Here is a 27,492-nt window from a genome sequence, read left to right on the forward strand (position 1 = left end):
ATAGCTTGTAGTGTGATGTTTTATTGGCAGCCCATTAGCCCAAAGACACAAATCTAACCAAGCCCAAATAGGTAAATAGCCAATCCCCCATCCGACCAAGCGCTACTAGTACCCAACTCTCTACTTTATTCTCAACCCAACCACGTAGTCATGTGCGCCGCCGGCGGCTTCTTCTTCCTCCTGTTTGGCCCGTCTTCTTCTATTCCTCGCTGGTCTTCCACTGTTCTCCGCCGGTCTTCCCCCGTTTGCGGCGGCATGATGTCGCCGCCAGCTGTGCCGTTGACAAGTGAGGCACCAGGCAAGTTCTTTGGGCTTGTAGGTTCATGATGTACGTATTGGATCATGATGTTTGCTAGATCTTAGTTCCCAATTATGTTACAAGTTATCCATCTTAACTCCTAGCACTCGATTGATTGATCGTCGCTTTGTTAAATAGCTAGCTAGATGGAGTACTTCAATATCCCGCAATGAGAGGTTATTCTTTAGCAATGGAGATCCCGGCGGCACCTAATTCTAAATTTGTATATTTTTTCTACGTCGTTGCCTCATGGATTGTTGATGTTAGGCCACATTAAAGCTTTTTTAGTACTTTATTATTAAACTATATCATTTATTCTTGTTAAAATCCTTTAATTTTAGGCTATATGGCATTACTTTGAAACACCATTTGTAAATAGCACGCTATACCATGTATTGCATCTGGAGGAGGCCACCTCTATTTCTCTTAACACACTATTTTTTGTTGCTTTTTCGAAAGGCACAATCATTTATTGTTATGGCTGAATGCACACTGCTCACTCCCACAAACAATTCATCGTAGAACACGAGGCCCGTGCACAGATTCTTCTCCGCCTTTAGCTTCTATCTCTGGCAGTAAAATAAAATATCAGAAAATATGTAGCCTGGAACACAACATCAGCTCGCAGATGCTTCTCAGGGAAGTTCTGTAGGTAACTATGGCCTATACATTTCTCAGCAAAATAAAATATTGCAGGAGGATTATATACATAAGGTAGCATAATTTACATGAACTAAAAACAACACATTATATTTTTAATGCACTGTCATCTTATTGTTCAGGTGATGTTATGAAGTCTGTCATTGGTTGCATATCTCCGTTTGCTTGTACAAGTCTATGGGATGGTGTGAACCAGCTTAACACTACTAAAGTGTCTGTTCTCGCCTTTTTTAGAGCGTAAATATGAACCATGGTTATGCTTTCATGTGATATTTTTTGACATCAGTCTTATCATTGATTTAGTATAATGTCTTCATTGTCATGTCTTAGAAAAGTAGTAGATTTTGTTTTGATAACAGACAACCATGTAAAAATGATTGTTGGCTTGGCTTACCAAATTGTTGTTTTGCTCTAATGTTTGTGTATTTTGATGAGTTAGGACAAATGTCAATATTGACAGATAATATAATATCTGAACCACAGTGAACATAATGTTTGTGTCAACCAAAATTAACCTTTTGAATTTATTATTACATGGCTTCTAGTTCCACTCTTCTTTGTAGATGGCCCATTATTAGCTGCAAGTCATATTAAACTGATGATGATTTTTAGAACAATTAGTTCCTGTGCAACATTTGATACGTCATATAATGGTCTTAATCAATGTTTTCTCATAATTCCTCGATGCAAAAACCACTACTGCTATGTTTAAATAGGGATTTTTTTTCCATAGGACACATTTTCCTTAGATAACCCATTTTCCATGTTGCTTTGAATTACTTGAAATAGTTTTAGGTAAAACTATGTCTATCATAGCTTGCCATAGAACTAGTTAAGGCTTGCTAGACATTTAACGGTTTATAAGTTATTAAAATATGAAATAATTAGGGGAGCCTCACACTAATATAATAAGATGATCCAATGGTGTGATTGTGAAAATATACATTTATTTGTCCTCAGCGAAAAACAAGCATTTCAGCTCACTGCAGGATCAATATATACTGAAACATTTGTTCTTTTTGTCCAGGACACATCCAGTAATATTTTTTCAATCACTCCGTTGGATCATGTTATATTTTGGGTGTGTTTATTCTTTTTTCAGGATTTTAGAGAACTTTTACACCGTCGAAAACCTTAACTATGCCTGTCCGGAAATAATTTATTCTACGCTCCGGCCGTCCCACGGCAATGAAGCAGCCAACCAGATCCACCCCGCATGCAAACCAACCTCCTGTAGTAACTGGTGGTAAAAAGACCCATCAGTTTTACTACTGGAAACTAAGAGCATCTCCAGCCGTTGGCCCCCAGGCGGCGATTTTACGCGCCCCCGGGGGCGAGCCGGTGCTAAAATCGGCGCGGGGCAAGCGGGCCGCTCGCCCCAGGGTAGCCCCAGACGCGTTTTTTTTAAATCTGAATTCGGCAAAGATCAGCTAATATACGGCAAACTTGGCATTCATATTCAACATGTTCGGCCTTTTACATAAATTATTGAAAAAAAAGGTATCTACAGGGCGAAGAAGTTGATCAGTGCGGCGAAGTCACCGACATCGCCGTCGTCCTCGTCGTCGTCGGCGGCCTTCTCCTTCTTGATGGCGCGGCCGCCCCTGCTGGACCCCTGCCGGCGTCTCCATGGCGGACCGGTGGTGGCGGCGCATTGTCGTCATCGTCGCTGTCGTCGAGGACGACGATGCCTCCCTCGTCCCGGCCACGGCGACGAGCTTCGAACCGCGCTAAGGCGGCGCACTGGCGCTCCCTCTCCGTCTGCAACCAGTCGTCGCGCGCCCATTTAAGGGCCACTTCGTCGTCGAGCGCCTCCTCCTTGACATCGCCGCCGAGCCCGCGCTCCGTCTTCACGACGCGGAGCCCCGGCTCCGGCTTGACGGCGGCGAGCCCCGGCTCCGTCTTCGTCTTGAGAAACGCGGAGGTGCTGAGGAGGAGGGACGCCGGCCACCCTTGTTGATGACGATGCCGGCGCTGCGGGTGCGCCAGCCGAGCGACGTCTCCGCGGCGGGCTCTGCCTTGATGCCGAAGAGCGCCGACGAGCCGGGGGAGTGGGAGGAGGAGCGGGAGGAGGAGGAAAAGTGGGAGGAGGAGGAGACGGCGAACCTCCTAGGCACCTACGGTCTGGCGCTTCAGCGGGGCCGGGGCCGGCACGACCGCCGCGGCAGGGTACGCCAGTGGCAGGTTGTTGCCGCCCTCGAGGTGTGCTATCACCTCGTGCAGGGTGCGGCCGGGGACGCCCCACCAGACGCGGCGCCCATCGCTGTTTTTTAGGCCACCGACCACCGGCGCCCCGTTCGTGGACGCCAGCCGTTGTGCCTGCCGCCGCTGGAAGTAGTCCGCCCACGCCGCGTGGTTGTCGGTCGCGTACTGGGGAGGGCGTGCTGCTCCTCCGACAAGGACGACCGCATGCGGTTGACCTCGGCGGAGAAGAGGCCGGGGCGCGCGTCGACGTCGGCCACCGGGGGGATGGGGACGCCGCTGTTGCTGAGCTTCCCCCCCGCCGACCCGGCGCGCATGTCCGGCGGCCGCGGGATGTTCGCCTCGAAGAGAAGCCACGACTCACACTCCTGGAGCGTGCGGCGGCCGAAGCCGTTGGCCGCCGCGGCGTCGCCGGGGAAGCGTTCGGGAAAGGAAGAAGGGGAAGGGGAGGGAAGGGGAGAGCGGCAGAGCTCGGCGGCGGAAGGGAGGGACGGCGGCTGGTTTGGGCTCGGCGGACTCGAGCTGGTGTGGCCAGCGGCGAGGGAAGCCTCTGTTTATATAGCCCCAGGCCGTGTGAACGCGTGGCGGAAGGGGAGGCGTCGCCGTGCCAGCCAGCCCGCCATTGATTCTCCGCGGGAAACCGAGGCGTTCGGGGGGAAGACGAGGCGCGTGCCGCTGACTCGGTGGGCCCGCCGCGCATTCGCGCCAAAACCCCTCGCCCCGGCGCCTCCGAGTGCCCCCAGTGTGCCGAGTTCGGCCTGGGGCCGCCGGTGCCGATTTCGGCCCAAGCCGGCGAGAAACGGGTTCCTGGGGGCGCGACTGGGTTGATTTTTGGGCGCCGGCGCGGCAAAAACGCCTGGGGAGGGCCTGTTGGGGCTGTGGCTGGAGATGCTCTAGGTGTATTACGATCAAACCTAAACCCAGAGTTAAGTTGTAAAAGTGTCTAGCACACTTACCATCAAGTTTAATTCCGGATTAAGTAGTAAACGAATTTAGTATTTTTTTACTACAGAACAACAAGCATATTACAGAATGAATAAAACAATTAGCCAATGGGTTTGCTAGGCTGTCCGCACGTACACCAGAGCACTGAATAGCACCTGCATATGTAGGAAAAAGATTATTACTTTTTACTACATGTTACATAGGACTTTATGACCGATAGTTCGCACAAGCTTTCACAGTAAAGAAATAAATAAGTTTTACTATATGTTACATGAGAGATTACTATCAATTTACGACCATGCACCTGAGTAATGAAGTTAACACTTTTTATTACATGTCACACGGGCTATTACTATCAATAGATGACCATGCATCTATAGTAATGAAGTTAACACTGTTTACTACATGCCGCATAGGCTATTACGACCAAATGTATAGAGGAGCACGAGGATGGGCGCATGTTTTCTAGTTGATTGGGTGCACCATACGGTCGAAGTGCAGAATAAGGATTTTGCGCTCGGGCGCAGATTAGCGCCACCATATAGTAAAAGTAGAATATATATATCATGGATGACGGTGTAACTCAGATGACACTATTCACACTAAAATGTTGTTGTCTCTTGGGGGTACATCTGGACCACTCTCTTGATCTCTACTACAGCTTACATAAATAAGCGTGGAGCTTTAATTTGGTCCAAACTCGTACACAAACCCCACACATAGACTCAAACCAACACTCCCCCTCAACTTCTCAAAAAAAAAAACACTCCCCCTCAAATGGGTGATAAGTATCTATCATTACCATCTTGTTACAAGCTAAATTATATTACTTGAGTCCTAACCCTTAGTTAGACAGTGTACTACTTGATTCTCCAGGCTTATGTGATTTAATTCTACTAACAAACATTCCTGTGCGTTGCAACCGGAGAAAAAAATGCCCCTAGACCAGTAAGCATGGCTCAAGACTCCCACGGGCCTACATCCTCTACTTCAATATAGCGCCCTACCCGTGTCACTGCTTATCCTTCTTTTCACCCTCACTAATAGTGAGCGTGGTGTCCACCCCAATATGTCTGATGGTCAATCCCAAGGCAATGATCTCGGCCACCGCCTGGCTCACCTTCATTGAACCGCACCAGTGAAAAAGAATGTTTGGAACATCTTTCAATTTGTTAAAATACTAGCTTAAATATCATGGAGCACTGAGCAAAAAAATTGCACGTTGAACTATTAGCCACAGTAGTTGCTTCTCAATTGATGTGGCTTCCTTCTATTTGTGTCTTGGGTATGAGTGAAAAAATATTCACTCTCAAAAGACAACGAATAAATGAGAGCAAATAAGAGAGTATTATTAAAATTGCATGCACGCCTTATATACTCAAATGAGGCTGAAGAAGCAATATGCCCTTTAGTCATATACGCACAAAGGGATAGAGACATTTAGAAAATGTTTGAATTATAAGCATCAACTTGTATGTTGTGCCACTTACAATGATCCATTCTACCAATTGGTCCACAATGAATTCACTAATGTTGGGAGCATGTATCATCTGAATGGCTTTGTTTCCTTGTTTCTGAAGAGAGAATTCCTAACTCGTAAATCGAACACCATTAACCCCACCTACGAAAGACTGGCTCATCATTCTTTAGGCACCCTTCCCTCTCTTTTCATTGTCCTCTAGCGATAGAACAAACACTGTGAGACGCAACCTAATCAACTATTAGATCTGCAGAATAAAACACACTGCATCATGCTTACTCAAGCACATGTAGGATGCATCAAAAGCCAATCGTGAACTTTTAGTTGAATTTTAAAATCATCAACGACAGATCAAAAGCAGATCATGAAATTAAAAAACCATCAATGAACTCCACCAATCCACCTCGTCGTTGGTTCTACCCACCTTGAACTCTTCGGCAAGAGGCCCGTGCCACAGACGCGATGGCGGCCTATAACCTCCTCCTTCTTGATAGGGCACAACCACTGGGAGCAATCTGAGCGAGATGATGGCGCCCTGATGTGGAACTACAGTAGCACGTCTCCACCATACTCACCGTGGACCCCTTCCATGAGGTGAGGCTTGCAAGCTTCCCAGTCTATCTCCTTCATCTCTGGCTAGTACCTCCACCGCAATGGAATCGTTGATTCCGGTGAAACCCTACTCGATTCCTCCTGCATACAGCCTCCTCAACACCTCTGACAGCCTCCTGGCCAGGCAGCACACACGATAGTATGCGTAGAGGCTCTAATCTTTATACCACACTTCTGGTGAAGCCTTACCCTACAACGGCGGCCGCAAGCGGCCATATACTGCAAATATACAACACTTCGGCCACACCTAAAAGCTTCCCTAAAATAGAACACTTTGCGCCACAAACGCTTCTCCAAAAGCTTCCCTAAAATAGAACACTCACAAAACGACAGCTCTAGTGTATTTTAGGGCACCAATTTTAGGCTGTTGTTGTAGATGAACATTTTCTGGCGCCCTAAAATTCACTTTTTTGAGCCTCGAATTTTACTCCAACTGCTTTTTTGCGCCCTATTATAGGGCTATGGCTGAAGATTCCATGAGTTTTTTTAGGGTTTTTGAATTGGCTTCTCAATTTTTGAATTTCCCCCATTGTCCAGTCTCACTAGAAAGCACAAAGAGCAAGGAACTATGTCTCCTCTCTTTTTCCCTATGAGATATTCTCTTTTGAGCTTACTTGAGCAAGAACAGTTAACAACCAGGTTCAATGCAACTAGCACACCAAGGCCCTAAATCCACCACGCTGCTCTACCACAAACACCGGCCACACCTCCTACAAGAAGTTCTCATTTGCCTTCTTTCAGCAACCAGCAAAAAACTTCTCCTTCAATCCACTATAAGACAACAACATTAGCAGCCCAAAAACAGATTCAGGCAACACAGCTCTTCTCTGCTTCTTTGCTACAATACTCACTACACCAGCATCCCTACCTCCAGTGGATAGTATCTGTACATACATCACCCATCTCTCCTTTCACCACCACAGACCAACACCGCAGATCTACAGGTTCTTTTACTTGCACGCACTATCGACGGTCATCTCGGATGAGCTTTTGATTTCGAGCAACCAGCCAGCCACACGTCCGCCTCTTGCTGCTACCCCCAACACCCACGACCTACAATTCTTGCACGATCCACAAGGAGGGGACCGGTCCCTTGTTGCACACCAAAAGCTTCAGTACCAATTTGTTGTGTTGCCCCGCACTCCTGGCCACAAGCACCTCTTCTCTCTGCTCTAGTCCACCACCACCAAAGGTTCTCCCCCCTACTCTAGACCAGTTCCTCTGCTAAGGACTACGGATGTGCTGCAGCTTCTCCCATGAAATTTTCCCCTCACTCCAGAAGTTCCACTAGCACCAGAACCTCCCTTCACCCACAACTACGACTACGAGCACCAACTTTCCTCTCACAACAAGCAATGGCTTTAATTAGTTGTAACCTGGGTGTCATGCCATATTTTTCTTACAGGGACCATACCATGTTGTTTCTTGGGGGGAAATCGGTAACACTCTCTTGCTCTCTAGCTATAACCTACATGTATGAGTAGGGTGGGACTTTGGGCCAGACCCATACAAACACCCCACACATACACTCAACCCAACATATATCCTTACTAGGATGTTGATTGGTAGAAGTTTGCACCGTGTTTCTAAGTTATGTAACTGTTTACTACTCAATCCAGTCAAATCTCCATTTCCTTACATAATAGGTGTTGAAGCCTTGAAGTTGTTGTGTAAGGCGTGAGATGATCTTGGTCCTTTAGGCATCACTTATCATAATTGCACAAGGAAAGCACATACATTTGCTATTGGTACTAATTAGTGGGGCATATCACTAGTGCAGAACCGGGCTTTAGTCCCGGTTCCTAATGGCCTTTAGTAACCGGCACTAAAGGGTGGGGACTAAAGTTGCCCCCCCTTTAGTACCGGTTCGGCACGAACCGGCGCTAACGTGCCACCACGTGGCGCGAGGCAGGCCCAGGTGCGTGTAGGACATTAGTACCGGTTGGTAACACCAACCGGTACTAAATATCTGGGGGTGTTTTGGTTTTATTTTTTATTTTTCCTTTAATTTTGTGTTTTCAATTTAATTTAGTGATTGTTTTACATTATAATGAGTTATTAAATCATTAGGTGAGGACTTGATCACTTAGGTGATCAAGTAATATATATGGATATGGCATATACTTGATCACTTAGCTAGGATCCACATGCATCCAGTCGAAACTAATCTGCGGTACTTTCACCTAATGATTTAACATATATACTTGATCACTTAGGTGATCAAGTAATATGGATAGCATATATATTTGATCACTTTGCTAGGATCCATCCAGTTGAAACTAATCTGCGGTTTCTTGCATAAAAGATATAATAACTCATATCATCATCATCATCATATTAATATAAAAACTCTTGCATCATATCATCACCAACAACACTATACTAGCTAGCTGAAAATCATCATAGTCGTCATTACCACTATTTAATCATCATAGTCATTACCGCTATCTAATCACCACCAACACTAGCTTAAAGAAGAAACATTCACTTGTACCAGAAGCAAAGATATCATTGAGTTCAACATGGTCATGATATTATAAGCGTTCATAACACCACAAAAGCAAATCACTCTTTGAGATTAAGTTCAGGACGAAGAACACGAACATGAGAGGACAAGTACTAAGATCATGAACTAGCTAAATTACTCATGCTGCTCTCTCTCAGGTAAAATAGCATAGAACATGTATAGCTCTCCTGATTCATCATATAGGAGAATGCAGATGAACATGTCTCCTAATCATGGGTTGCGGTTCTGCTTGCTGCCCCCTACTACTTCTCTGCGATCCTTAACAATTTTGCTCCAATCTTTCACTATTAACCATTCCTCGCTTTTAGAAATCCTGAATGCACTCATGTGCAATGTAGGATATCTTGGTCGTAAGCTAACCATTGACATGCGACCTTTAGTTTCGATCCACTCAGGCACAACTGTCATCCGGAGTCCCTGTTGAAGAACATCGTATAGTAATTAATATACTTAGCAATGAAAGTTTAGCTTGCAAAATAACGTATGCAAAAGATGCACTGAGGTCAAATAATAAAAATCTTACCATCTTTCCTAAATAGATGTGACCGTAGTTCAAAACGATCACTATTGGTCACACGTTTTGAGTACTAAGATTTTCAAATTCAGGAAAATAATTTGTCTTGACGGCATCAAGATCCTCAAGACATCAAACATAATGACTTATCTCCTCGCAGTTTAGTTCAGCCCCGGGACAGTGGACGGTCCTGTCTACTAAGCGCCGGACATGTTTGCTTGAATGGAAATAAGCTGTCCATAGAAATTAGTTGTCAACTATTTTTGAATAAACAATATCGAAGACATAAATATGGTTGAGAGACTCACATAATGGTAGAACTAGAGGCGTCTGCACATCGACCCAGATGTCTCTATTACCTTCAATATCATCTTCCGGACGAATATCAAAGGTGATAACCATATCAGGCTCAAATGCATAAGCCTTGCATAGTGCTTGCCAAGTTTTGCATTCAAAATAGGTGTATGTGTCTGCATTGTATAATTTGACGTTCAAAATATAACCATGCTCGGTCTTCAAGTAAACTCTATTTACCTCCATAGTTTCCATAGCACTGAAACGTATCTTATCCAAGACAAAAATTCTTGCATGGCAGGGGATGCGCTAGTAGAATAGTGAAAATTTAAAATATAAGTTGAAGCAAATGAAGCATAACTCATGCTTAATTACGAAAAAAGACTTGTCGTTGTGACTTACTGTATCCACTTCGAAGGTCTCATCCAGCTTGATGCTGAAGCGCCTATGATCAACAAGGAAATTTATGTCGCACAGGCCGCGCTGGTCTTCACAGTATTCGCACATAATGAAATCTTTTTCGTCGTCAGACGACATTTCCTATGTTCATATAGCTGAAACATTAAACACTTACTAGTTCTATTAATTCAACTAATTCAACTACTTTTATTAATTCAACTAGTTCTATTAAATCAACTAATTCAACTAAGCATTTACTAAAAATAAACTAGTTCTATTAATTTTCTTACTAAAATAAAGTAGCTAGTTATATATAGTAATATGTTAATTAGATCATCAAATCTCGTATACCTAAATTTTCTTACTAAAAATAAACTAGTTCTATTAATTCAACTAGTTCAACTAAGCATTTACTAAAAATAAACTAGTTATATTAATTCATCTAGTTTAAATCTAATATACCTAATTCATCTAACATTAACATTCTAACATTCTTATCTACGTAATTCATCTAATTAACAATTTGACATGCATTAATCTAAACAACAGAAAACAGAAAATAAGTAAAAAAAATTATGTGTGTGTGTGTCTCTGTGTGTGTGTGCAGTGTGTGTGTACGTGTACGAGAGCGAGGGGCGGCGGCGTACGTGCGGCGGCGCGAGATGGCGACGCGACGGGGGCGGCGTGACGAGCGGCGGGCCGGAGGCGACGGCGCGACGGGCCGGGGCGACGGCGCAAGACGGCAACGTACGGCCGGGGCGGCGGCGCGAGACGGCGACGACGGGCGGCGGGGGCGACGGCGCGCGGCGGGGCGGCGAGGGGCGCGAGATGGGCGGCGGCGCGGCGGCGGCGGCGATGTCGCGCGAAGCAGTTGAAGAAGTGGGGAGATGAAACTGTATTTTTCGTAAGTGCTATATATAGAAGGGGCCTTTAGTACCGTTTGGAGCCACCAACCGGTACTAAAGGCCAATTTTGGCCAGGCCAAGAGGCGGGAAACAGCCACCTTTAGTACCGGTTCGTGGCTCGAACCGGTACTAAAGTCCACCCTTTAGTACCGGTTGGAGCCACAAACCGGTACTAAAGGTGCACGCTGCGGTGCACAAAGTTTTTTTTGCTGTATTTAGTTTCTTTGTGAATATTTTTGCTTTAGGTACAAATAATTACAAACTTTATGTTATTGCTAGTAGTTTTCAAATTTGAATAGTTTAAATTTTGTAGTGCCAAGTTTCAACATTTTCAGAGTTCATTTTGTAGTGATTTTCAATTTCACGGTCATACAGCTCTCTAAACAAATCGGTAAATGAATGAAAAACAGCAAATGATGTCAGAACGTGATGAAAATTGATGACGTCGCTTTGAATGCTGCATACGGAACGCAAAAAAGTCTGGATTTTAAATTAGTTGAAAAAATGAAGTGCCCGTGTAACAGACGAGTTCTCGTCCGAAACCCTGATACTCCGAAAGAGATTGTCCAGTTTGTACACGAAGTGCATTCAATTTTTGTCGTAACCATCTCTACTCTTTTGCACATGCTATGTGGGTGAAATAATGATACCACGCCAAGTTTCAACATTTTAAGAGTTCATTTTGTAGTGATTTTCAATTTCACGGGCATTTAGCTCTCTAACAAATCGGAAAATGAATGAAAAACAGCCAGAACGTGATGAAAATTGATGACGTTGCTTTGAATGCTGCATACGGAACGCAAAAAAAATCTGGACAATCTGAATTGTCAACATGAGTGAGTGGAGAGAGTGAGGGCGTAAACATGTAAAAATATACATAAAAAATACATTGATTATCAATGATCTTTTTGTGTACAATCTGAATTGTCAACATGAGTCCTCAACGGTTTACAAACCGGTGAAGACTCATAATGCGACCACAAATTCTACACATAGAGTTCAAAGAAGACCAAGTGCTTGTGATAGTTTGAGAAGTAACATATTTAAAGTGGTAAAAATCCTGCTAGGGGAGCGAGGTGGGACTAAAAACAGCCTGCCACAACCTCTTTACTACCGGTTCATGCACGAACCGGTATTAAAGGGGCTTGCCGGGCCCCAGCCTGACAACATCTAGCCACTGCTTCTTTAGTACCGGTTCGTGTCACAAACCGGTACTAAAGGTTCGCTCCGAACCGGTACTAAAGATCTCCTCCCGCCTAGCCGTTTGAACCGGCACTAATGGTCACATTAGTGCCGGCTCAAATTCAAACCGGGACTAATGTGTCTCACATTTGACCCTTTTTCTACTAGTATATTGTCCAAAAAGGATTTGATAGTGAGAGGCCAATGAGGTCAAAACATGTCAAACTCCAACAAAATGAGTATTTTGTCATATTATTGTATGAAATATAGAGGTTATTAACATGGTAATTATTTCGGGATTGAAACATTTCATTGTTGCAACATCTCCACTACATATGATTCTATTCTTTTTGTATGTAACATGAGTTTGCATATATATTAATGATTTTTTAGACTGGTCATCAAATAGTGTATTTCTGTATGTATATGTGGACTTCTGTTGAAGTCTATTTTCCTTTTCCTGCTCAAATATCCGGTGTATCATTTTTTGAGAGGGAAATAATGGGAAAGATCCTACTACGCTTCTAGAAATTATTTAGGTGGAAAATGTACAATGGAGGGAGGGTTGCCAGAGCTACCTTATAAAGGATCTAACCACTCTTGCATTCCCTCTTTGAGGCAAGGTTTTGCTCTATGTATCATTAGCAAAGTATTCTTTGAATATGCTAAAACATTCATGAATGGTAGGTGTGTTACCATCAAATATGATCATGCTATTGTGATTCCATTAGCTCCAGCATACAGGAAACCGTCCCAAAGAAGCCTTTGTTTTGGTTCATGGTTTTACTTTCTTCTAACGTATACATGAGTTGCATGCCAAAATTCCACTCTTGGTTCAACATCCACCAAAAGTTTTGGCTAAAGTCACATCGAAAAGTAAGCGTGTTGCAGTCCTTCCTTAGAATATCTCTATTATATATCGTGTCAAGTAAAAGCCAGAAAAGTGCCTATGTTTATGTTTACAATATGGCTTCCATATCCATGACATAGGGGTGGGAGAAGGATCATGATTGGTTATAGTCTTGTAAATTTTGTTTCTGTAAAAAAAGAACCTAGCCCATAGAGAGTTTCTAGGAGCAACATCATCAAAGTAGCTTAATTTATCGAGAATAATGATAAGGTTGTTGCATTGGGAGTAGGCCATGGATGATAGGGGTGAAACATATCATATATAGATTCATAGGTTAAGGCCTTCTAAATGGTGTTCTCCTCATCAATAGTAAAATAATGCAATTGGGTGGATTTAGACTGCATAGTATGATCAGACCATGTGTCCTACCAAAACCAAACAGCATCACATCTCCCAAAATCACATTTAGCCAAAGACTAAAATTGGTTCCATGGAGACATACAATCTATCGAACAAAAAGAGCAATGCCTACCAAAGTGTTGTGGGCAGACATGTCAGAGTAATGAGCTTCCAGGATGAAGTTCATCTAACGGATGTTCTTTTTGTCGAAGAATATGTATACTATGTATAGGAACTTCATCAGTACAGCTGAATTCTGCACTCTCAGATGAAGTACCTCTACACCACATGACTTGGACCTACATGCAAGACCTCATTTGGCAAGACCTTTACCACCTAACAATATCTTTGCGTACATACAAGAACACATTTGTATCACTTTCTTACTGAAGGTCTGAAGCATAACTAAATTGATTGCTTTTTTCAAGTTAGAATTAATATGATTTGTCTTTGTACGACAACACATGCATGTCTTGAATTGACCAGATTTAATGATAATGTGATGTACATAGTATATTTATTTTTTCCAATGTAATCATAAAGTAGGATTATATTTGTTTCTTAGATTGAGAAGCAAATATTTTAGATTGAGAAACAAATATTTAGTTGTTTCGAATGGTGGACATTCGAATCATGTTGTTTCTGATTATTTCCATGTGTACTCTTTGCGGTGGGGTAAAAATTCAAGATATTATCCGTCTGAAAATCATAGAAACCAAAGGAATAGTGAAATGGGGGTATTTTAAAAAAATCCTCAAGGATCTTTGTCACTCTCAAAACCGGTCAATAATGGTAAGATCACTTTCTTACATTATAGAACATTCATCCTCGTTCTTATGATTTGACATTCTCCCCTTTCAGGATTATTTACTTTTGTGCTAAAATGAGTTTGAAATTGTATTTGATATACCTAGATAAATATGTATTTTGTAGCGTTAGTTTGCTTTCATCCTAAGTTTTAATTGTTACTGAAACATCACAGAAATAAACATGAACTGATTTTCTTGCAACCAATATCATATTAGGTGATTTCCCTATTGTTGAATGTTGAGTCTTTGAAAGACGGCTTAGAGGGAATGAAGCAGGTAAGATTGACACTTGATTTTTAATTTATTGTCTTTAGAAGGTATGGACATTCAGAATATTATGTTTAAGCTATTTATGACACCGATTCAGGTTGCAAAGATGTTAAAATTGAACAAAAGAATTGGTTTAGCAACAACAGAAGATGGTTCATATATTTATGTATGTCCTGGACACAAGGCAAAATATGGTTTCTGGAAAGGCGAGTTAACAATCGATACAAACCAAGACTCATTATTCGGTTTTGTTGTACGGGACCAAAAATCCCCAGTAAACACCATAGTTTTAAATAGCCGGCTATAGCGGAGCTATAGTCCGCTATAGTCTTTTCAGCAGGGTGCCGCTAAATGTTCTCCTTCACAAATAGCCCGCTATAGCTTAATTGGAAGTCCGTCGCTATTTTCCATAGCCCACTATTTAAAACATTCTAAACACAAGCAAGGGAGAGATAAGTATTGCGAAAATACAAGAAATCGGGGGCACTCATGTGGAATCACAAGAAGTGATATGCAGTAAGCTTGTATTATCTATTAGTCCACATGCATGGAAGTCTTATTCTCTCGATGTCCTCCTCTAGTACTTGCTGATCATGGATGTCATCCTTCTCTTCTTTCAGATCAACAATCATACCATGTTCATCCTCTTCGTTCACCAGTAGATGATGGCATATATTTTCGGCGTCCTCCTCTGGTACTAGTAGAGCAAGGCCGGCTCATATTGTCCGTATCCTCCTCCTGGAGTACTTGGTCACAACTTCCAGGCTCGGCATCCTCCTCTTGGACTATCAGGTCAAGGATTACATCCTCGACATCCTCCTCAATCCTCATGCACCAGAATGTCAAGAAATCTTTCATCAGCTTCCTCCTTGTCCAAGAGGTCAAGGCTTCATTACCCATCGTGCTCATAATTTTGCACTAGAATATTTCAAGCCCTTAATAGACCATGGATACAACAACGGTATTTCTCCTGACCAACAACATTGGATGTTTAGCGAATGTCTTGAGACTGACTATGTTATTGCAGGTTCACAACACTTGAGGCCACCTACCGGTTCTGCTCCTGGTCATTTGTGGCATAGAATGTCGTGCCCAAGGTCCAAGAATAATCATCCTGGTTTTGAAAGATCAGAAGGCTTCTCTGGCTATAGCTCCACATATTACTCTAGATTCAAAAATGGGCTAGGTAGCACGCCTCCCAACTAAAGTCATTGATGAAATTGTAGCCTTGTCCCAAGAAACATTCTGAATGATTTGTGCTAGACTGGTGTATTCAGAATTACAAGGAAGACACCAGGACATGGGTTCTTGTTTCTATTTCCAATCGGGCCAATTACTCCCAATATCCATAGAACATAATTCCTGATGTGTAAAGTGATGCATATGACATTTCATTTAGTCTCCTGATAGGATGTTTGCTAGCACTAGTATGTTCCAACCTTCATTGCTACATGTATCTTCAGATTTGGTGATTGATGAGGTTATTATGTATCTTTCTGGATAGTCATAGGTAGTTTTCCTTCTGAATAGCTACAACGTATGTCTAGTAAACTATTCCATATGGTAGATATCGCGATGGAACAAGTCGTGTAGTCTCATCATCACATTGGTGGGCTTCTTTTTTTTCTACTAAAAATCTTATCAAACACCTCCCTCGTCGTCGATTCAGGATAAATTTCCCTAGGATAAGCTATCCATTTTTCCCAATAAGCTTGGCAGCTTGGGGGAGGGGGGGCATCTAAATATCGATCTCAGTTCAAAACAAACTGAACCAGGTCATGAGAAAAACTGGGTCAAAAACCATGAGCTAGTTTACAAGGAAAAGTGGATCGAAAACCTAAACAAATTGACCCAATTATGAGGGAAACAGTCGAGTTTTTCTTTCCCATTCATGTTGTGACACAACATATATGTGCGCACAACATATATGCTTGTGGACCACCAAACGACTGGCACAACGCGGCCATCCACTGTGATCAGGCTTCCGAGGAGATGCAACATCTACTCACTGACTGCCTCTTCTAGCGGCACATTTGGCACAAAATCCTCTCCTGGTATTGGTATACCGCCACGCCCCAGACCAGACGTGGACGTTCGCAGACTGGTTGGCGTCCTCTTGCTGCCGAGGTATTTCCTCCATCATCGTCCAGCAACGGTTGTGTCTTCAACTCACTGCAGCCCTCTGCTTCACCCCTGGTACAGTCTATCCAGGAAGATGCACACCTTTGGGCTAGGGCAACAGCCAAAGGGTTTAATATTCTTCCAAGAGTCAGCCCTTTGTTTTCCTTCGGGTTGAGCATCCCGTGTTCTGCTCTAGCTTCAAGCTTGTGTACGCTAGCTTATACCTCTTCCCATATGATGGTACCCTTATACCTCTTCCCACTCCTTCTATCAATGCAATGATACGCTAGCTTATGCGTATTCAAGAAGAAAAAACACAAGAGAAAGATACAGGCTGGGATTGTTGTAAATGTGCTGAATCCTTACTAGTAATGGATGAAGACAGATATACAAACCAGCTGGAGCGTGTTAGATGTGTATTCAAACTAGCAAAGCATGAATGCCTTTCAAAACATTTAATCTCTTCAAACAAAGATACTCCAGAAAGAACTAAGATTTTTAGCTCAGAAGAAGTGGAACAAGCAACCAACAAACTGGGTCAAAACTGCATCCTCAGATTGATCAACATATTGTGGCCATCAACATGTCCAAAACAGTTCACCACAAAAGAAAAGGTCCATAATTGCCATTCAAATGAAATTTTATGATGACATGGACATACCAGTACTCGTGAATCTAATTACTGCATCAAGCGTTAGCGGTGACCAAACTAGCATGCGAGATACATAATATACCAGAGACCAACATCTAGTTTGGCAACAACACTGAAACAAAGCTTGCCATCTTGCGCCATGCAAAATCTTTGTTGTGCACTAAGGATTAAAAAAACAATTGCCTTAAGAAGCTTTAGAACACGGAAGCAAAATTCCAGTCGGCCGGCCAGTGTATAATAGAGTGTCGAGTGATAAGCAATGTCAGCCAGGACATAGAAATTAATGCATTGCAGAAGGGCCTATTTCCGCACTTTCTGAGCTCCAATATGTGTGCTAAATAACATGGCATCAGGATGACCAAGTTCATAGCCAATCCATGGTTTATTCCCTACTAAATGATAAGATATCAGCAATCAGGAACCAAATCATCAGTTCAATCAGTTTCTGCATCTAACAGGGCAGAAAAATAGCATCTAGTTAGGCCAAGTACACAGAAATAGGAATTACCAGCTTACTATGGAGAATGAAAACTCGCACCGACACAGTTTACCGATTTTTATAGCTCGTTCTTGGGTGATGTAAATCTGAATCTTGTCGGCACTTCCCCTCGGCAGGCGGCAGCAGTCTTCAGCAAGGTGTGGTGCAGCTTTCATGTGAGGGCATATGTACTTCTCCATAAATTCTTTCTCAGTCCAAAGCAGTGCTGTATAGTAGCTATGTCTATGCGCTAGCCATCCATTTTCCTTAATAAATTTCACAACATAGTAGCGGGGTCTGAGCCGGCCCTCCAGGCTGTAAGTGAGCATTGCCGGTCGATGAGCAATGTAGGCCGGCTCCAACTTCAACTCAGAGAGAAGGAACTCGGATCTGCGCTGCAGCATGTTCTTTGACCTGCTCAGCAGACAGAACCTTGGACAAAGCAATGCCCACCTCAGCATCCGACCAGCTGAAGGTGCTCTTCAAGTACTTCACTTTGGCGGCAATCTTCTCCTCGCTGAGCAATGCAACAGACAACAGAATTTTCCTAAACATCACGGAGCCAACGGGCACACAAAGACCGTCGGTAAACGCCGCCACTGCCCGTATTTGTTCCATGCTGGCGGTGAGCATCCTTGGCATAGTGGTGCACACCCTGCCAATATCGCAAGCACCTAGCGGGCACTCCTGCAGTAACGCCACATTTGGCTTGACCACCCTCTCGAGGCTGTGCGAGAGGAGACTGTTGCTACGCTTGAACGCTTGGAAGAATTTCTTGAAAGATCCGAAGAGGCGCAAGTAGTAGTTCACCTTGGAGATGACGGATTTGCATCGGAAATGGTTCGTGCAGAGCGGGGCGAGGCGCGCGATCTCAGACCGAGGCCGGTGAGCCCGTCTACGATGGGGGACAGGGTCCTCTCCACGCCGGTGCAGAGGAGTTGCGGGTCCCTAGCAACAGCGGCGGCGATGTCGGCCGTGGAGAGGCCGAGGCCAGCGAGGAAGGCGAGGACGACGTCTGGCTTGGAGGGGGATCTAAGGTGGGAGAGCTTCGTGGAGGCCTTCAGCGCCTGTGCTCGGCTGAGGCCGCACATGTCGACCAGGTACTCCTCAACCACGAATCAGGTGCGTGGGGAAACGGGGCATGCGGCGGCGGAAAGGAGACGATGGAGAGGGTAGCTCTGAGACGTGGTGGGAGACGAGAGTAGGTGGGCGAGGATGCAGCTTCAGAGGCGGAGCATGGCACAAGCGACGGCGAGGCCAACGAGCGCCGCCGGTTGGTGCGAGAAATTTTTTTGAGGGGTAAAATGCCAATTTATTACTCAAAATCCACATGTAGTGGGATACAGTTTTGGTCATGGGGTTGGCCAAGCCAGACGTGGCGTCCCAGACCCCGGCGTAAGGAAAATTTAGCTAGACTGTGTCCTTCATAATTAACAGCACGACCCTCGAAAACAAAATTACACAGAAGATGAGCTGAATTGAGAATGATCTCACTAACTATAGCACCATATCTTCCTTTGCTACCTCTGTTTATATCAGAAACGACTTGCTTGGAGTCACATACAAAAACAATATTCTGGACGTTGAGATCCACAGCTAGAGCAATCCCCTCTCTGCAAGCAATAGCCTCAAGAATTGGAGGGTCATCAATACCTTCAATAACCAGCGCTGAACTGCCCAAAAATTGACCATTGTTGTCCCGACAGACAGCTGCGGCTGAACCACCTCTTCCTTTCATTACACCCACATGTACGTGAATTTTCAGGAAACCTGGTGGTGGTGCCTTAGGTCGCTGGGGAGAAGGTGCATGACCTGCACTAGTCTGCTGTACTGGCTTCTTCTCACTGATAGTCCCCAGCTCATCGATGAATCTTTTGACAAAGGAGACGGTGGTAGTTTGCGGAGTCTGAAAAATGCCTTCGTGGATAGCGTTGGGTCGGGCAGTGCAAATCGCCCAGAGAGTGACAGTGAGCAAAACAATTTTCTCATGTGATAAAGATTCCATAAGTGTAAAGAGCCATTGCTTCGCACTGGGCTCGGATGTAGAACTCAAAACCTGAGCCATGCCATCATCAACGAGGGCCCAAGTGCTTCGTGATGTTGTGCAGTTGATTAAAGAGTGTGTCCATGAATCCAAAGACCCGCACAGACCGCAAGAAGATGTATCAGTCATGTGCCTATGTGCTCGGACATCTTCCATCGGCAAAGAGTGTTTAGAGAGCCTCCACAGGAACATTCTAATCTTGCTTCTGCTCTCCTGCTCGAAGAACCTGGTGTACCTTCCAGCCACGCCTCCCGTCGCTGTCTAGTGGCGACATGCATATTATAAGCTGATTTTAACGTAAAGGACCCATGCCTCTCAAACTGCCAGCTCCAAAAGTCCTGCATGGCTCGAGTACGGATTGGGATTCCGAGGATAACACGCGAATCCATCGCCAAGAAGATTTCCTCCACTCGTGCCTTATTCCATGTAGCATTAGTATGATCTATGAGCTCAGAGACTGGCGTGGGAGGATTGGGGATCCGACACCCGTATGGTCTCATATTTTCATCCCGAGGTAGCCATGTGTCTTCCCATATGCGTCTGGATGCACAGTTTCCTATGCGCCGAATCAAACCAAGCTTTAGTGTGTCCCTCCCATCAATAACTGCACGTCATACCAGCTGGCTGGGGTGACTTCCTGCCTGGCACAAAGTGTTTCTGGATAGTAAATACTCTTCAGGAGACGGGCACAAAGTGTTTCTGGATTCTGTAAAAGCCGCCAAGCCTGCCTGGCAAGCATTGCCAAATTTAAGAGCTCGAAATCCTTGAAACCAAGACCTCCCATGGATTTGGGTTGTCTCATTGCCTTCCACGAGACCCAGTGGGGCTTACGCTTTCTTTGCTTGCTCCACCACCAAAAATTTTTGATTAACATTTTCCTTGGTGCGAGAGATACCCGGCGTGATCAGCCGGTGAAGCTTTGCGGCGACGCACCAGGGAGAAGCCCAACTTGTGAGCAAAGCGGGCCTCGAAGCCCAACTTGTCACTCCACGCGCTCCAAGAAAACCAACATGTGAGCGAAGCAAGCCATTCATGAGTGCGAATTTGTGTATCTAGAGCTACATGTAGGCCGTTTTAAAAAAAAATCAATACACGGGAACATAGAGATGTATACTGCATTCCTGTTAAATTTTGTGACGAAATACGCTTTGGTGTGAGCTGCATAAACAAAATTATGGACTTTTATAGTGAATAGTGTATGTGCTAAATATACATGGCTCAATATATTGCATGCATTGAAGTTGGAAGAACTGTCATGCGACATGGAACGGACAATTCCACGGCCACAAAAAGGGTTCCACTATAATCCTTGAAGTGGTGGCCGATCATGAGACTTTGATTTGGCCTGCTTTTTTCGGAATGCCTGGATCTTGCAATGACATCAATGTTCTTCAATGGTTAGCACTCATGAATAGAATTGCAAATGGCGAAACTCCACCGGTGGAGTTTGTAGCACATGGTCATACATACAACTATGGCTACTATCTTGCGGATGGCATCTCCACAAGGTGGCAAACATCTGTGAAGCCATTGAAGGCACCGCAAGATAAGAAAAATATTGATTTTCACAATGCTCAAGCGGCGGCTAGGATAGATGTGGAGAGAGCTTTTCGGATTTTGCAAGCCCAATTTGCTATTGTGAGAGGACCGGCTAGATTTTGGGATCAAAAGATCATTTGGTATATCATGAACGCTTGTGTGATCATGCATAACATGATCATCGGGAATGACCGTGGGCGAGATTTAGACTATTTTCAGTATGAATTGAATGGACATCCCGTGTGAGCGCAGATGAGGGCTGTGAGGGTGGCCCACTTTGTTGCCTCCTATCATGCCATTCGACGTGCTGAAATGCATGATGAGCTTCAAAAGGATCTAGTCGAGGAGTAGTGGTCATGGAATGTGCAACAAAACTAGTTTCATTTTGTTTGTTTGTTGTATTGTTGATGAACTATTTGTTGTATTATTCATGAACTATTTGTTTGAGTTGTAATAATAACCGAACTATTTATTGTTAATTTATTTTGTGTGTGTCTGATTTTCTTGGATCTATGTTTGAGTGGGAAATGTTGTTTGCGTTGGGCATGCGCGCATGAATTTAGCGCACCTGCTGAGGTGCTACTTGCGGTGCACAATATTATAGCGCTTCTGGTAAAGCAAAACACTTGCCCAGCATGCTAAAACGCTATTTCGGCGCTGCAAAAAATGTTAGCCCCGCGCTACCGCACGTATGTTGGAGATGCTCTTACTAATTGCGTGACTGGATTAGTCAACCAATCTGGGTGCTTTACTTCTCGGATGAGTGGACCCTGATGAAGGAAATATTCTCTAGAGGCAATAATAAAGTTGTTATTTATATTTTCTTATATCATGATAAATTTTTATTATTCATGCTAGAATTGTATTAACCAGAAACTTAGTACATGTGTGAATATATAGACAAACAGAGTGTCACTAGTATGCCTCTACTTGACTAGCTCGATAATCAAAGATGGTTAAGTTTCCTAGCCATGGACAAAAAGTTGTCATTTGATGAACGAGATCACATCATTAGAGAATGATATGATTGACTTGACCCATCTGTTAGCTTAGCACGATGATCGTTTAGTTTGTTGCTATTGCTTTCTTCATAACTTATACATGTTCCTATGGCTATGAGATTATGCAACTCCTGAATACTGGAGGAACAACTAGTGTGTTATCAAACGTCATAACGTAACTGGGTGACTATAAAGATGCTCTACTGGTGTCTCCGATGGTCTTTGTTGAGTTGGCATAGATCAAGATTACGATTTGTCACTCTGATTGTCGGAGAGGTATCTCTGGACCCTCTCGGTAATGGACATCACTATAAGCCATGCAAGCAGTGTAACTAATGAGTTAGTTACGAGATGATGTATTACGCAACGAGTAAAGAGACTTGCCAGTAACGAGATTGAACTAGGTATTGAGATACCGACGATCGAATCTCGGGCAAGTAACATACCGATGACAAAGGGAACAACGTATGTTGTTATGCGGTTTGACCGATAGAAGATCTTCATAGAATATGTAGGAACCAATATGAGCATCCAGGTTCCGCTGTTGGTTATTGACCGGAGATGAGTCTCGGTCATGTCTACATAGTTCTCGAACCCGTAGGGTCCGCACGCTTAACGTTCGGTGACGATTGGTATTATGAGTTTATGTGTTTTGATGTATCGGAGGTAGTTCGGAGTCCCGGATATGATCACGGACATGACGAGGAGTCTCGAAATGGTCGAGACATAAAGATCGATATATTGGATGACTATGTTTGGACATCGGAATGGTTCCGAGTGAGTTCGGGCATATACCGGAGTACCGAGGGGGTTACCGGAGAACCCCTGGGAGTATATGGGCCCTAATGGGCTTTAGTGGAGAGAGAGAGGGGCAGCCAGGCAGGCAGCGCGCCCCCTCCCCCTCTGGTCCGAGTTGGACTAAGAAGGGGGGGCGGCGCCCCCCTTTCGTTCCTCCCTCTCTCCCCCAATAGGGAAGGGGGAATCCTACTCCCGGTGGGAGTAGGACTCCTCCAAGGCGCGCCATAGAGGGCCGGCCCTCCCCCCTCCTCCACTCCTTTATATACAGGGGAGGGGGTGAGGGAGTCCTGGACTAAGGGGTCCTCGGGCGTCCGGCCTTTTAGCCATGGGCCGGACTGATGGGCTGTGAAGATACGGCGGCCGAAGACTGCACCCGTGTCCGGATGGGACTCTCCTTGGCGTGGCAGGCAAGCTTGGCGACCAAATACGTAGATTCCCTTCTTTGTAACCTACCTTGTTTAACCCTAGATCCTCCCGGTGTCTATATAAACCGGAGGACTTAGTCCGGAGAAAGAGATATTCATTACTGTAGTCATACAGGCTAGGCTTTTAGGGTTTAGCCATTACGATCTTGTGGTAGATCAACTCTTGTAATACTCATATTCATCAAGATCAATCAAGCAGGAACTAGGGTATTACCTCCATAGAGAGGGCCCGAACCTGGGTAAACATCGTGTCCCCTGTCTCCTGTTACTATCGACCTTAGACGCACAGTTCGGGACCCCCTACCCGAGATCCGCCGGTTTTGACACCAACATTGGTGCTTTCATTGAGAGTTCCACTGTGCCGTCCCCAAAAAGGTTTCAATGGCCCCTTCAATCATCAACAATGACGCAGTCCAAGGAGAAACCTTCCTCCCCGGACAGATCTTCGTGTTCGGCGGCTTCACGCTGCGGGCCAACTCGTTCAGGAGATAACTCCTGTAACTGCTCTGGCCTTAGATCTGGAGCATACTACGCCATCCAAGGATTGGAGGTTCAACCCCACCACGGAGGCCACAGATTCCCCGGTGTTGGAGCCGCACATGGACTTAACCTCACACAATATCTGTGTCACCGAAACTCCGGACTCGTCTCTGGCTATAAGTTCCGAACCATGTGAGTCCGCGGACGCCGAACTTGATCGCTTATCGATCTTCGAGTTCAGCGCCGCAGACATCTTCCAGCACTCGCCCTTGGGCAATGTGCTGAACTCATTAAAGAACCTGTCCTTGGCAGGGGACCCATAGCCAAACTATGTTCGGTTCGAACTAGGGGCTGATGATGGAGAATCTTGCTTCGCACCCGCCGCCCACTTCATAGCCACAGTCGAGGATTTAACCGACACGCTTGATTACGACTCCGAAGACATCGACTGTTGATACGTCTCCAACGTATCTATAATTTTTGATTGTTCCATGCTATTATATTATTTGTTTTGGATATTTATGGGTTTTATTATGCACTTTTATATTATTTTTGGGACTAACCTATTAAACTAACTTGCATGATTTGAATGGAACTAACCCGGACTGACGCTGTTTTCAGCAGACTTTCCATGGTGTTATTTATGTGCAGAAACAAAATTTCTCGGAATGACCTGAAACTCCACGGAACTTATTTTTGGAAAATATAAAAAATATTGGCCAAAGAATCAAGGCCAGGGGGCCCACCACCTGTCCACGAGGGTGGGGGCGCGCCTGCCCCCCTGGACGTGCCCCCCCTGCCTCGTGGGCCCCCTGGAGCTCCACGGACCTCAACTCCAACTCCATATATTCGTGTTCGGGGAGAAAAAAATCAGAGAGAAGGATTCATTGCGTTTTACAATACGGAGCCGCCGCCAAGCCCTAAAACCTCTCGGGAGGGCTGATCTGGAGTCCGTTCGGGGCTCCGGAGAGGGGAATCCGTCGCCATCGTCATCATCAACCATCCTCCATCACCAATTTCATGATGCTCACCGCTGTGCGTGAGTAATTCCATCGTAGGCTTGCTGGACAGTGATGGGTTGGATGAGATTTATCATGTAATCGATTTAGTTTTGTTAGGGTTTGATCCCTAGTATCCACTATGTTCTGAGATTGATGTTGCTATGACTTTGCGATGCTTAATGCTTGTCACTAGGGCCCGAGCGCCATGATTTCAGATCTGAACCTATTATGTTTTCATGAATATATGTGAGTTCTTGATCCTATCTTGCAAGTCTATAGTCACCTACTATGTGTTATGATCTGGTAACCCCGAAGTGACAATAATCGGGACCACTCCCGGTGATGACCGTAGTTTGAGGAGTTCATGTATTCACTATGTGTTAATGCTTTGGTCCGGTACTCTATTAAAAGGAGGCCTTAATATCCCTTAGTTTCCGTTAGGACCCCACTGCCACGGGAGGGTAGGACAAAAGATGTCATGCAAGTTCTTTTCCATAAGCACGTATGACTATATTCGGAATACATGCCTACATTATATTGATGAATTGGAGATAGTTCTGTGTCACCCTATGTTATGACTGTTACATGATGAACCGCATCCGGCATAATTCTCCATCACCGATCCAATGCCTACGAGCTTTTCACATATTGTTCTTCGTATATTTACTTTACCGTTGCTACTGTTACAATCACTACAAAACCCAAAAATATTACTTTTGCTACCGTTACCGTTACTTCCATATTACTTTGCTACTAAATACTTTGCTGCAGATACTAAGTTATCCAGGTGTGGTTGAATTGACAACTCAACTGCTAATACTTGAGAATATTCTTTGGCTCCCCTTGTGTCGAATCAATAAATTTGGTTTGAATACTCTACCCTCGAAAACTGTTGCGATCCCCTATACTTGTGGGTTATCATTCACCCTCGGGGCTGAGGGTATGTACCAGTAGCTATGTGTTTGATATCTCTCTCGTGTTCTTGAGGTGGTACGATCTTGATGTATCGCAAGCTTTGCTATTATAGTTGGATCTTATGATGTTTCTCCCCCTCTACTCTCTTGTGTTGGATTGAGTTTTCCCTTTGAAATTATCTTATCGGATTGAGTCTTTAAGGATTTGAGAACACTTTATGTATGTCTTGCGTGGGATACCGGTGGTGACAATGGGGTATTCTATTGATTCACTTGATGTATGTTTTGGTGATCAACTTGCGGGTTCCGTGACCTTGGGAATCTATGCATAGGGGTTGGCACACGTTTTCGTCTTTACTCACCAGTAGAAACTTTGGGGCACTCTTTGAAGTTCTTTGTGTTGGTTGAATAGATGAATCTGAGATTGTGTGATGCATATCGTATAATCATACCCACGGATACTTGAGGTGACATTGGAGTATCTAGGTGACATTAGGGTTTTGGTTGATATGTGTCTTAAGGTGTTATTCTAGTACGAACTTTAGGATAGATCGAACGGAAAGAATAGCTTCATGTTATTTTACTACGGACTCTTGAATAGAACGATAAGAAAGAATAACTTTGAGGTGGTTTCGTACCCAACAATAATCTCTTCGTTTGTTCTCCGCTATTAGTGACTTTGGAGTGACACTTTGTTGCATGTTGAGGGATAGTTATATGATCCAATTATGTTATTATTGTTGAGAGAACTTGCACTAGTGAAAGTATGAACCCTAGGCCTTCTTTCCTAGCATTGCAATACCGTTTGTGCTCACTTTTATCATTAGTTACCTTGCTGTTTTTATATTTTCAGATTACAAAAACCTATATCTACCATCCATATTGCACTTGTATCACCATCTCTTCGCCGAACTAGTGCACCTATACAATTTACCATTGTATTGGGTGTGTTGGGGACACAAGAGACTCTTTGTTATTTGGTTGCAGGGTTGTTTGAGAGAGACCATCTTCATCCTACGCCTCCCACGGATTGATAAACCTTAGGTCATCAACTTGAGGGAATTTTGCTACTGTCCTACAAACCTCTGCACTTGGAAGCCCAACAACGTCTACAGGAGGAAGGTTGTGTAGTAGACATCAACGGTATGGACGACGATGTTGATGCGGAGCAAAATCAAAATCCGCCATTCACTGGACGTTGGACGGCCACTTCTTCGTACGACGTGTACATGGTGGACACACCCAAAACAACCAACGACGATGACAAAGAAAATCCAGTCGAGAATAAACCTCCTGAGACACAGCAAAAACGCCGGCGTCCTCGGCGCCGCTCTAAGTCACGTCGTTCAAAAGACAGCAATGCTGGCACCGGAGAAAATAATACTCCGGACGATGCCGAAAATAATGAAGACCTTGCTGAGGTAACATCCGAACAGGAGGAGCAAGAAAACGGGCAAGCTAGCCCCGACGAACAAGCCAGGCCCAACGACTCGGAGGACGGTAGTTATTGTCCTCTCTCCGAGGATGAGGAAAGCCTCGGCAACGAAGATTTCATCGTGCCTGAGGAACCTCTCGAGCAGGAGCGCTTCAAGCGCCAGCTAATAGCCACCGCAAGGAGCCTAAAAAGAAGTAGCAGCAGCTTCAAGCTGACCAAGATCTGCTCGTCGATAGGTGGACTGACGTGCTGGCAGCC

The 27,492-nt window shown here is 44.5% G+C and overlaps 1 pseudogene; it reads left to right on the forward strand.

Annotated features, from left to right (window-relative positions):
- The first annotated feature begins 1,088 nt into the window (after positions 1 to 1,088).
- LOC123142868 (uncharacterized) lies at positions 1,089 to 15,552 on the forward strand (annotated as a pseudogene).
- Positions 15,553 to 27,492: the final 11,940 nt, after the last annotated feature.

Source organism: Triticum aestivum, chromosome 6D (assembly GCF_018294505.1).
Source record: "Triticum aestivum cultivar Chinese Spring chromosome 6D, IWGSC CS RefSeq v2.1, whole genome shotgun sequence".
Lineage (NCBI taxonomy): Eukaryota > Viridiplantae > Streptophyta > Magnoliopsida > Poales > Poaceae > Triticum > Triticum aestivum.